Source organism: Symphalangus syndactylus, chromosome Y, assembly GCF_028878055.3.
Source record: "Symphalangus syndactylus isolate Jambi chromosome Y, NHGRI_mSymSyn1-v2.1_pri, whole genome shotgun sequence".
NCBI classification, from domain to species: domain Eukaryota; kingdom Metazoa; phylum Chordata; class Mammalia; order Primates; family Hylobatidae; genus Symphalangus; species Symphalangus syndactylus.
This window is the reverse complement of record NC_072448.2, coordinates 22966689-22979062: the sequence shown is the minus strand read 5'-3', so window position 1 is coordinate 22979062 and position 12374 is coordinate 22966689. Positions and strand designations below refer to the sequence as shown.

At 45.0% G+C, this 12374-nt stretch overlaps 1 pseudogene; it reads left to right on the top strand.

Annotated features, from left to right (window-relative positions):
- Positions 1-295: 295 nt before the first annotated feature.
- On the top strand, positions 296-12274 carry LOC129476727 (F-box-like/WD repeat-containing protein TBL1Y; annotated as a pseudogene).
- The last annotated feature ends 100 nt before the right edge of the window (positions 12275-12374 follow it).

Genomic DNA, 12374 nt, shown 5'->3' with positions numbered 1-12374 from the left:
CTGCATGATTCTCTGTAGTGGGGCCATCCTGGGCACTGCAGGGTGTTGAGCCTCATCCCCGGGCTCTACACACCAGATGCCAGGACCACACCTCCTCCCTTAGTTGTGACAACCAATAGTGTCTCCAGACATTGCATAATATCCCCCAAGGAGGCACAGTCACCCCCCTGTTGCGAATCACTGCATCAGGGATAACACATTTTGTCAAGAATAAATGGCCTTTTTGTCCTGAATGCCGCAACTGTGTTTGATACTCAGAACAGCGGTCACACCCAGTTCTTAACAACAGCTCGCCATGTTCCCCGCCGTTTGCCCACCTTGGAATCATTCACCCCAGGTTCCCCGGCTCCGCGTCCCTGTTGCTTCCGCCACGGCCCCCTGGCTGCTGGTAGCCACGTGTTTATACTCCGCTTCCCCGAGCCCTTCCTGCTCAGAAAGTAGAGACCGTTCCCAGAACCCTCACCCGCGTGAGTTGATGGCTGTCCCTTGGCTTGCTTCCCCAGGATGGCACAGGGTTCGACAGCCGACCCATAGAGTCCCTGTCCCTGACAGACGCTGTGATTCCTGAAGTGGTGCAGACGCGGCAGCAGAAGTTCTGAGAGAAGCTCTCTCAGCAACAAGCCAGTGCGGCAGCCGCAGAGGCAGCAGCCATGGCAAAGGTGGCAACCATGACCCCAGCTGCCCTTTCCCAGCAAAATCCACCAAAGAATGGAGAGGCAACAGTAAATGGGGAAGAGAAAGGAGCACATGCAATCAGTAAGTGTGAGGGCTCTTGCAGTTCGGTGGGCCTCTCTGGGTTGATTGTTTTCTTCTAAATCTCGGCCAATCCGAATGCCTTCTTAAAATCTGCTATCAGTGTCTTCGAAGCTGCTCTCTAGTGTTTGCTTAAGATCTAGCCAGAAGAGCTTCCCCTTCCAGTTTTTCAATCACAACCCTTCAACCTGACCCTCTTTATTCTCATCTTCAACTTTAGGAAATCGCGTGCACTGCTAATCTGGGAACGCTCCTGTAACACATGGTTATTGCCCATCATAAACAAAAGTGTTTAATTTGTGGACACGTTTGGTCTCAGCCTCTCGCCTTCCATGTTGAGTGTTTTTGGGCAAATTGTGGTATAATCGTTGAGCTCACGGTTTCTGCCAAGGGCGCTGGGCCCCAAACACTGGACATCAGCGTATTTAGTCTGCAAAATCCGAGAATATCATTCCCTGTAAGGTGATTGCCAGAGAGTACATGGCAAATCAGTCAGTGAGTCTGAATTTCTATCCAGAGAATCTGCTTCACTTGTACTTACTACTCCTCTATAAACCTGTAGAGATGCCACTTCAGCATGTATGTAAGTTCAGAGCATGCATATGTTCCATGCATGGTGCACTCGTGTGTGTGTGCATGTGCGTGCAGGCATGTATGTGCACCAGCAAACAGATTTTTTTTTTTTTTTTGAGACAGAATTTCACTCTTGCTGCCCAGGTTGGAGTGCAATGGCATGATCTCGGCTCAGAGTAACCTCCACCTGCCAGGTTCAAGCGATTCTCCTGCCTCAGCCTCCCAAGTAGCTGGGATGACAGGCGTGTGCCACCACACTCAGCTAATTTTGTATTTTTTATCAGAGATAGGGTTTCTCCATGTTGGTCAGGCTGGCCTCGAACTCCTGACCTTAGGTGATCCACCTGCCTCAGCCTCCCAAATTGCTGGGGTTACAAGCCTGAACCACTGTGCCTGGTGAGGCCTGAGATCAAAGTGAGGGCAGAGATGGTTTCTTTCTTAGGCCTCTCTTCTTGGCTTGTAGATGCTGTCTTCTCCCCATTTCCGCACATGGTTGCACCTCTGTAGGTGTCTGCGTCCTAATCCCCTCTTTCCATGAGAACAGCAGTCACATTGGATTAGGGTCGACTGTAGTGACCTCATTTTACCCTACTTAACCTTTCTGAAGTCCCTGTCTCCAAATATAGCCTTATTCTGAGGTCCTAGAAATTGGGGCTTCAAGATACAAATTTTATGGGGACACAGTTTAACCCATAACAGTGGCCATAGGTAATGTGAAAACATGTGGAGTGCCAGTCATACTATTTATGCAGGAACAGCTGGTGGCTAGATTTCATCCATGAGCTATAATTTGCTGGCCTCAATTACAAAGAGTAAATAATTGTTTTGCCAGGGAGCATTTAGAGACAGGGTATTGCTGTGTCCCCTAGGCTGGGTGCAGTGGCGTAATTATGCCTAACTCTAACCTCTACATACTGAGCTCAATCAATCCTACTGTGTCAGCATCTTGAGTAGCTGAGACCATAGGCATGTGCCACTGTATCTGGCTAATTTTTCAATTTTTTGTAAAAATGGTGTCTTGCCAAGTTGCCTGTGCCGGGGTTGAACTCCTGGCCTCAAGCAATTCGCCATCCTTTGCCTCCCAAAGCACTGGGATTACAGGTGTAAGCTACCACACTTGGTCAAAATAACTTTTTATTTTTTGGTGAAGTTTAGAGACTGTGAAATTATAAAGAAATCTAATATATTTTCTAAATTGTACAAAAGCCACAATTTAGTTAGACTCATTAGAAGTAGTATTACTTAGTATATAAAAACAAGATGTTTCTGGAAACAAAAGTGCCCTTTAAATGCCTTCCTCTTGTATTGGTAAGCCACATGTCTCCTTATGTTTCCTATGACAGATAGTCACAAAAGCCAATTGAAATAGATGGGGATGTTGAGATTCCTCCCAAGAAAGCCACAGTCCTTTGGGCCCATGAGTCTGAGGTGTTCATTTGTGCCTGGAATTGTCAGTAATTTGCTAGCTTCCAAGTAAGGAAGTTAGGGTCGGGGCACTCCAGGGTCAGGGAGATGCAAGCTGCTTGCCCTTCTCTGGAGTTCTGCTTTGAGGAACATGCACTCCCCTTCTTATCCCAGTTTGGACAGACCCAGAAATGGGTGACTCTATGAGCAACTTCTCTATGGGTCTCATATTGTGCAGAAGGTGTAGTTCAAGTTGTTTTCCCTGTGAGGTGAAGAGTAACACAAGGCAATTAAAATTACCAATGCAAAGATGGCAAGGACAGAAACAGGCATCCAACGGTATGAAAAAGGCAGAAAAGCACATGCCAACGATGTCACCTGGCCAGAGAGCAAGCTGCAGTGAGCTTTTCATCCCATTCGAACCAAACACCAGAGGCTCCTGTGTTTTTATTCTGCATATCTGAAGACTCAACTGCAAAGATATGAAACCTGAGTAAGAGTGGCAACAGGGCCTTCACCCAGCTTATGTTAAGGCACTGTATACCAGAAGGGGCCATGACATCCCAAGTAACAAAGATGTCATCTCCATGGACTGGAACATAAGCATCTTCCACCCCCTGAGCACTTTGAAATTGGTAAAATCTGCCAGCCAGGCATGGGCTGCAGTGATGGAATGTGTGCACATAGGAGGCAGGTGGTCCTGTGTACTCAGGGCCAACCTGGGGGGCTAGCCATAAAGGTGGTCTTGGCTTCTAAGAGCTCTTAATAAGGCCACAGCAGGCAGACAGTGATCTGGTTGTTTGGTAGCCATATCTTTGCGTCATGAATATGTTTCAGCAAAATGAGCTGGTGGTCTCATGGTGGGGAAATAGGCTGGGAGCTACAAGGTAGTTCTCCTGCGGAGACATAAGGTGCAGCCTAGGAAAGGTGCCTCTTCACCTTGGGATTTCAGCAACAGGTGTTATATGTGTTGACACATGGGATACACACAGTTCTACTGCTTTTTATTTTCTGCAAAGTCTCATGATAACTTTTATCGTGGTGCTTTCAGTTCTGTCACTCATTAGAGAACACAAAGTGGTGAATGGTTCCATTGTGTTTTCATTGCTCCCTTGTCTCCTTGGTATTCATGCCACATGTTGATATAAGAGCAGGGTGTGCTAACATTGCATGGCATCAACTATTGCCTGAAGAACTTTCTGGACTTGGGATCCTGAGAGAGGCTCTCTGAGCTTCTTCGGTGCTCCCACTCCTAAGCTGTTTTTGTGGGTTTGTGTCTCTTTCTGGCCCTCAGAGTGATGGAAAACTATTGGCTATGGGTTCACATGATGGTTTTGCAAGAATATGGACAGAAAATGGTAAGTCCTGTACCCCTCATGCTGGGGTCAGGTAAGAGGAGCTGCCATACATAACCCTTGATTGAACAGACCATGACAACAAAATCAACATATTTGTTTTTATTAATAGGTAACCTGACCAGCACCTTAGGCCAACATAAAGGCCTTATCTTTGCCCTGAAATGGAGCAAAAAGGGGAATTATATTTTGATTACTGGTGTAGACAAAGTGAGTATTACTTAAAATATGCCCCTTTGGCCTATAGGTGCTTATTTATTTGTTTTTCTTTTACTTTTTTGGGGGGTAGGGGGGAAAGGATCACTCTGTTGCCCAGGCTGGAGTGCAGTGGCACCATCTCAGCTCACTGCAACTTCTGCCTCAGCAGGGTTCAAGTGACCCTCCTGCTTCAGCCTCCCGAGTAGCTGGGATTGCAGGCATCTGCCACCGTGTTCAGCTACTTTTTTTATTTTTATGAAGACAGGGTTTTGTCATATTGGACAGGCTAGTTTTGAATTACTAGGCTCAAGTGATTCTCCTCTGTCAGGCTCCCAAAGTGCTGGTATTCCAGGTGTGAGCCACAGCACACAGCCACTGATTTCTTTCTTTCTTTCTTTCTTTCTTTCTTTCTTTCTTTCTTTCTTTCTTTCTTTCTTTCTTTCTTTCTTTCTTTCTTTTTTTCTTTCTTTCTTTCTTTCTTTTTTGAGACAGAGTCTTGCTCTGTCACGCAGGCTGCACTGCAGTGGCACAGTCTCGGCTCACTGCAACCTCTGCCTCCTGGGTTCAAGCAATTCTCCTGCCTCAGCCTCCTTACTAGCTGGGATTACAGGTGTATGCCACAAGGTTTCCCCATATTGTCCAGGCTGGTCTCGAACTCCTGACCTCAGGTGATTCACCTGCCTCAACCTCCCAAAGTCCTGGGAATACAGGCATGAGCCACTGTACCTAGCCAATTTTTTTAGATCTCAAAATCATGTCTTTTTGGAACTCTTAGGCTTTGTGCTTCCCCTTAAAAAATGGAAAGGATTGGTTTAGGCTTTGTTTTTATGGTTTTGATCTTTTTGCTGATTTGTAGCACATAATCTCTTAATATATTCTGCTGTTCTCTAGACCCTTGTGTAGTTTCCTTTTATGGGAGGTACATGGTTCAGTGATTGATAGAGAGAAGAAAATATCCACATTGCATCTGTCAGTTGCTGGAAGGAGTCATGTGATGTGGGGAGTGCACTGCCTGAACTTTCGCCCACTGAGGAACTTGAGTAGCACAGGCTGTGTTTCTCAGGTTTCAGTTGTCCTCATTTGCTTAACTGCTGCTTCCCAATGTAGAGGATAGATTTCTTTGAACAGGAGTCAAGCAACCTGGACACAAAGGCACACTCCCCAGATAGCCCACAGAGCCAGTTTAGAATTGACTTCCTGTGCTCCTGGACAGGGCTACAGTGAGCCACAGTGGCATTAACTCCAGATGCATCTAAAAGCCATCAGTAGGATGGGAGCCCAGGGTGAAGAGGAAGGGGATGCAGACTTTATCCTGGCCCTGAATCTGAGACATCCAGAAATCTTGGCCTGTGTGGATTTTACTTTCCTCATGTGTCCAGTGACAGGGCTGGCTGGAGTCATGACCCCAAACAGCCTTCCTGGAAGAGTTATGCATTCCCAAGACTCACCAGGAATTCTAAGCCATGGCTTTGGAAAAGAAGCATTATCTAGAATTGAAAAAAGAAAAAGAAAAAAAAACAACAACAACAACAACAAAAAAAACTTATGTGTTTTTACATCAACTTTTGTTTCTACAACTGGAAACCATTCCTGAATAATGGATGATGCTCAGGCTTTTATGAGACTTTGCATTTTGTGATAATTTCAGGATAACTTGAAAATCTTAAGTCACAGGTTTAAATGATAGACTTGACCTTTATACATTATCCCACTCTTAGAGAAGTCACAAATGCATTTGGCAAACTGTGGCACACACAGGCCAAGTCTGTCACCTCATCTGTTCTTTTTTTAATAAAGTTTTATTGGCCCACAGTCACACTCCTTTGTTGGGACTTGTCCATGGTTGTTTTCATGCTACAACAGCAGAGATGAGCAGCTGTACGGGAGAAGACATGGTCTTCAAAACCTGAAATTCCTACTATGTGGCCCTTGACAGAAAAAGCTTTCTGACCCCTACAGTAGGATATAACTAGATCAACAAATCATTCATTCATAAGATATCTTACTCTCTTTTATGTAAAGAAACTCTTCATTCAGATTTGGTAGCCTAGTGTATATTTTAAAAGCTGAGTTGTGGTTGATGGACTAAACATTTCCATTTAGCTACTATCAGATTTTTGTCAAGATGTTTTAATTTCAAGTAATGTACATACAAAGCAGTTTGCTGTGCATTCAGTAGGCTCTCAGTAATTGCTGCTTGAGTTATTAAAAATAACTTATGAAACTGACAGCACTTTTCTTTATCAAGCGCTTCACTGTTGTAACTCATCCAGTACTACGCAGATAGGAGACAGGCACAAGTATGATGAGTTTGTATATTCTCTGCAGTATTAGATTAGCTTTGGCATGGCTAAATTAAGCAGAGTTATATACTAACATCTAAAGAAATGTTAATAGACCAAGGGCTGACCCAAAACCCATGATTACCAAGTTTCAAAGACTCTTCTCAGTTTCCTCTAAAAATGCCCACAGTCAACAAAAAATAGAATTCATTCTTCTTAAAGCAAAATCTTGACTGACAGAGAGGTGTAGTTCCCAATTTCGGTGAAAATTCCAGCTGATGAACACAAAATTCCAATGCTATTCATTGAAGTCCTTCTCTAAATAATCTTCCCCACATCAGTATAAGTTCATAAGAACTCACATGGTTTACATTGCTTTTCTCCTTACTGATAGGCCTATACATTGATGCCTGGTCCCAGTGCATGCCAGTGACTCTGCCCCCATTTCTACTGCCCCCAGTTCATGGAGTCACAGGCAGAGGCATTTTGAGAAATGGCTTTTTTTTGCAGCCTTGCACTTGGAAAAATTCCAAAAAACCTTTAGAAATGCTTTGTTCTAGGTTTTTTTAAACAGTTTTCTGCACTTGGGGATGAGGAAGAATCTCCACCAATTTTGGCAGTTTTTGCAAGTATTAGTTAGGCATGCTCTGATCTTAAAACTGACACTAGCATCTGTGGCTGATGGGTTCATCAATATGGCTATCCAGATTGCTAACTGTAAAACCTGCTGTACTTCAAAGACTGAAGATAGGAGGAAAAGAAAGCAGATAGTGCAGTAAGATTTTGATACTGCTTACATGCTGAGATGATATCCTTTACGGAATATGGGAGTAAAATAAAAGATTGTTAATGAATCTTACTTTTTAAAAAATTTTTAATGTGGATCCTAGAGAATTAAAACTAGCCCATGAGGCTTGCTTTCTATCTGTACTGGACAGTGCTGATTTATAAGGAGAGAGGCTCATTGTCTTTTCTTGTAAGATACATGTTACTAGAGAAAACTTTGCAGGAGTAATTATTAACTTTCCCTTTGTTTGCAGAGCACAGACAACAAAAATTTGGGATGCTCACACAGGAGAAATCAAACAGCAGTTTCCTTTTCATTCAGGTGAGTTTTTATGTTTGTATTTTATAATTTGAAAATAATTCAAAATTAGGCTGGGTGTGGTGGCTCACACATACAATCCAAGCACTTTGGGAGGCTGAGACGTGAGGTTCACTTGAGTCCAGGAGTTCAAGACCTGCTTGGGCAACATAGCAAGACCCTGTCTCAACCAAAATTACAAGAAAAGAAAAGAAAAAAGAAAAGAAAAGGAAAGGAGAGGAGAGGAAAGGAAAGGAAAGGAAAGGGAAAAGGAAAGGGAAAGGGAAAGGAAGAGGAGGGGAGGGGAGAAGAGGGGAAGGGAGGGGAGGGGAGGGAGCAAGGCATGGTGACAATCACCTGTAGTCCCAGCTACCCAGAAGGCTGAGGCAGGACGATTGCTTGAGCCCAGGTGATTGAGGTTGCAGTGAGCTATGATTGCACCACTGCACTCCACCCTGGGTGACAGAGGGAGATCTTGTCTCTAATAAATACAAACAGATAATAACAATAATTTAGACTTATATGAAATGCCCCTTAAAGTAAATGTGAATACACAGAACACGGAGCCTGGGGAGCCTATCTGGTCAGAAGGAGACCCATTTTGTGACAAGCATTGCTCATAAGGTTTGCAAGATACAGATGACCTTGGCACCTGTCTACTCACAACTCTCAAACACAGCAGTGAACCAGCCACACAATCAGTGCAGCCCCCTTTCTTTTGTAATTCCAAGAGGGATGCTGCTTTGGGGGCTCCCCAAAACCACATCAAGGATTGGCACTTTGCTACAAGGACTCCCAGGACTCAGCATATTCACAGCTAAGGTTCCTAATAGCACAATAACTTAGTGCAACATCAGTAAAGGGAAACAATGCACATGGCCAAATCCAGAGCTTCAAAGGCTCCACTCCCAGTGGACTCTCATTGGCCGTGCTGAATTCTTCCAGAAATAAGTTATAACTATACCTGTGAAGTGTTTTCTAGCAAGCAAGCTCCATAGAGCCTCAGTGCCTAGCGTTTTTATTGGGAATTGGTTACATAGGCACCCACGGCCCAGCGCCAGCCAAAACTGCAGACCCTCGAAGGAAACAGGGTATGTGACATAAACTCATTATTTGCGCCAGTGTTGGCAGAGTGAGCTACTTGCCTCTGTTAGTCAAGGGCAGGAACTCTTCAGAAACCTAAATTCTCAGTCACTAGCCAACGACTGGCCTTGCAAGCAGGCCTTTGTACAAGAGCAACCTTAGGCCTATGGTGTTAGTGCCTTCTTGCACAGATGTAAGGCTGCTGCTATGGACATAACCACATCCGTTTGCATGCTGGGGCCAGCCCATGCCACATGCAGCATCCAGAGTCTAGAATCTGTAGAGATTCTGATTTACCAGTTTCCTACCTCAGTCTGCATTTTCTTTCCCAACTTTCTCATCTGTGTATCTCAGTTCTGTTGTTAGATGTGGCCTCTTACATTAAAACAAAGACTGGTGGCCACCCCTAGAGCTAACAGACTATTGGAAGACTTTAGACTGGCTTAAAGTGAACAAAAGGGAGTAGGTGCCACTTCCCTTAATGATAAATGCTTGATACATCTTGAGGGAATCCCTCAATGTGTGAGACAAAAGTTGATTATTTATCACTTGTCTTTGGAGAATTGTCCAGGAGGAGATCTAAGTGTCTTTCCTGTTGGACAGTTTGGAGTGCTTAAATGGTGTCCTGAATAGGAGTGCTAACCTCAAAAACTGTCCAAGATGGTATAGCACAACTCAGTGCCTGGGGAGGGCTCTAAGCAGGGCACATGGGTCCTGCAGGAAACAAGACCATGAGCCAGAAGTCCTGTCAAGGCATAATGCGTAGGTGTCCATGTCTATCATTCCACACGGCACCACAGCAGGGACTCTTCCTCATATAGGCAGGGTGGAGAGTGAGGGAGACCCAGGGAGGACACTGTTTCTGCCCTGCTGCCCTGGAAAGGGAGAGCATCTCCTCTGTGGCCACTCCTGCACAGCTTGGGACCTTCATCAAACACACCTCTTAGGGCTGCCAGTGAAATTAGTTTTTGGTGTTGCTTTGATTGAACACCATTGATGAGGCAGAAGGTGCTGAGACAAATGGCTCCAAATGCAGGCAGTACATGGACTACTTCATTCAGGAAGTGTTTTTCACCCCAAATGGGAAACTCTGAAGCTGCAGTGAACTGTGAACATACCATTGCACTCCAGCCTAGGCAATAGAGTGAGATCTCTTTAAGTTAATTTTTTAAAAAAGGAAATTTGAGAACTAAGAAGTATAATGTCAGCATTGAAAATGTTAGAGGTGGGTGTATTGGGCTGTTCTTGGATTGCTATAAAGAAATACCTGAGACTGGTTAATTTATAAAAGGTTTAATTGGTTCAAAGTCCTGAAGCTGTACAGAAAGCATTTCGGAGGGATCTGCCTCCATAATACAAACACCTCCCACCAGGGCCCACCTCCAGTACTGGGGATTACAATTCAACCTGAGATTTGGGTGCGATAAAATATCCAACCACATCAGTGGGTTTAACAGCTTGGGACAATATCAGGCAGCCTAAAGATATGTGCATAATGGGGAAAGAAGAAAGAATGAAACAGGAAAATCATTTGAGGTAATAATGACCAATTTGTTTCTAAATTTGGTGGAAAACATCATCATTTAATTTGAGAAGCTCAGGAAATCCTAAGCAGAATAAATATAAACAGAACCATACCTACCCACCTAGGCATGTCGTATAAAACATCAAAATCAATGACAAAAGAAATCCTAAAAGTAAGCAGAGGCTGAAAATGTTCCCACTATATACCAGGGAACAGCAATATGAACAACAACCAACTTAACAAATTCTTCAGTATGGGCTCTGAGGCTTTTTCTGGTCTTTCATCAAATCTCTCTCAAATTCTCCAATTTCTATGACCTCTACCTTACTTCTGCAATTGCCAGTATACTGTTAAACCATTTATTAGCCTCGACCTCCTGGGCTAGTGTCCAAAAATGCCCTATGTCTCTGTCCTCCTAAAGGCATGTGCAGCCAAGCACCTCAATCTGTGCTAAGATCTTCCTGGAACACTCCCTGACTTAGACTCTCACAGCAGCCCTCAGTCTGACATGAACGCTTCTCCACAGTCCAGACCCATTTACGTGTCCTCTGCACACCCTGTGGAAGATTCATGGCACCTCCTGAGCTCCAACTGCCCTTGTGAATGCCACACCCCTGATAGTGGCTGCTGGCCTGTGTGCCTACCTCTTCCAGAAAATACAGAGCCCATCAACAGTGAGCCCAGGAGGGCTCAAGGTGTCTCACCTTTTTCTCACCAGCAACTAGAATATCTTTCCACGGTTGCTGTGCTCCCCTGTTAAAGCAGGAGAGGATGATCACAGTCCCTGTAGATTTGCCATCATGCCAGTAACTTAACTGATGTAAATTCTTTCATCCTCATTCTCCTACTGCCCACCTCTCCCTGCCCCTGTCCCAAGGGTCCCCACCCCAAAGGAAGGCACTTTTAGAGCACAGGAACATATTGTCCTGTTAATATCTTCTTGCTCCAAAGTGACTCTCTTTTACTGGCCTAAACTTATCTCCCCTAACCCTGGACTATTCTCAGTTTTTATTTATTTATTTTTTTGTTTCTCTGTTTGTTTGTTTCTGAGATGGAGTCTGACTTTGTTGCCCAGGCTGGAGTGCAGTGGCATGATCTCGGCTCACTGACCAAAAGCTCTGCATCCCAGACTCATGCCATTCTCCTGCCTCAGCCTCCTGAGTAGCTGGGACTATAGGTGCCCACCACCACACCCGGCTAATTTTTTTGTGTTTTTAGTAGAGACAGGGTTTCATCGTGTTAGCCAGGACGGTCTCAATCTCCTAACCTCATTATCCACCCACCTCAGCCTCCCAAAGTGCTGGGATGACAGGCATGAGCCACCACAGCTGGCCTATCCTCAAGTTTTTAATAGAGCTGCACACAGTATCCTTGTTTCCCAGCTGTCCTGCCCCAGACCTTGCCACCAGCATGGGATTTGACCCTTTAAGTGGGTCATACTGTGGCTGATGGCCCTAAACAAAGCTCCAAGTCACTGGGGTTGAGTGTAGACCTACGAGCCATCTCTGGAGGCAACCCAGGAACTGGGACTTGGATTGGAGGCTGTAGGATCAACTCTCAGGAAAAAATGTGTTCCTTTATGTGGGTTTGGATGCAGACAGGACAAGGTGACCAGCTCCACATTCTGGGCCTATGGATTTTCCTTTACACAGCTGTAGTGACAGCCTCCCTTGCTAACCTAACACCCATATTCACACTCACACATACTTAAGTATGCTCACGCTCTCTCAGCCCCCTCTTCAGTGGCCCCCTCACCCTCCCTGATCTCTCCCAGTAGTCTGCTCCTGGCACAAACATTCATGCTCACAGGCAATAAGCATGTTCTCATCTCCCTCCTCAGCAGGCCACTTCTGCCCTCCCTGGGCTCTTCCAGCAGGCTGCTCCTGGGTCATATATCCATGTTCATAGACACCTAAGCCTGCTCACACGCTCAACCTCCTCTCCAACCGGTCTGCTCCACTTTCCAGATTCTCTCAGCAGCCTTCTGGAACAGACATTCATGCTCATAGACACATAAGCACGCTCACAGCCCCCTTTTCAAATAGGCCTTGTCTGCCCTTCCGGCCATCCCAGTAGCCTGCTCTTGGAACACACATCCATTCTCATAGACACTTTTG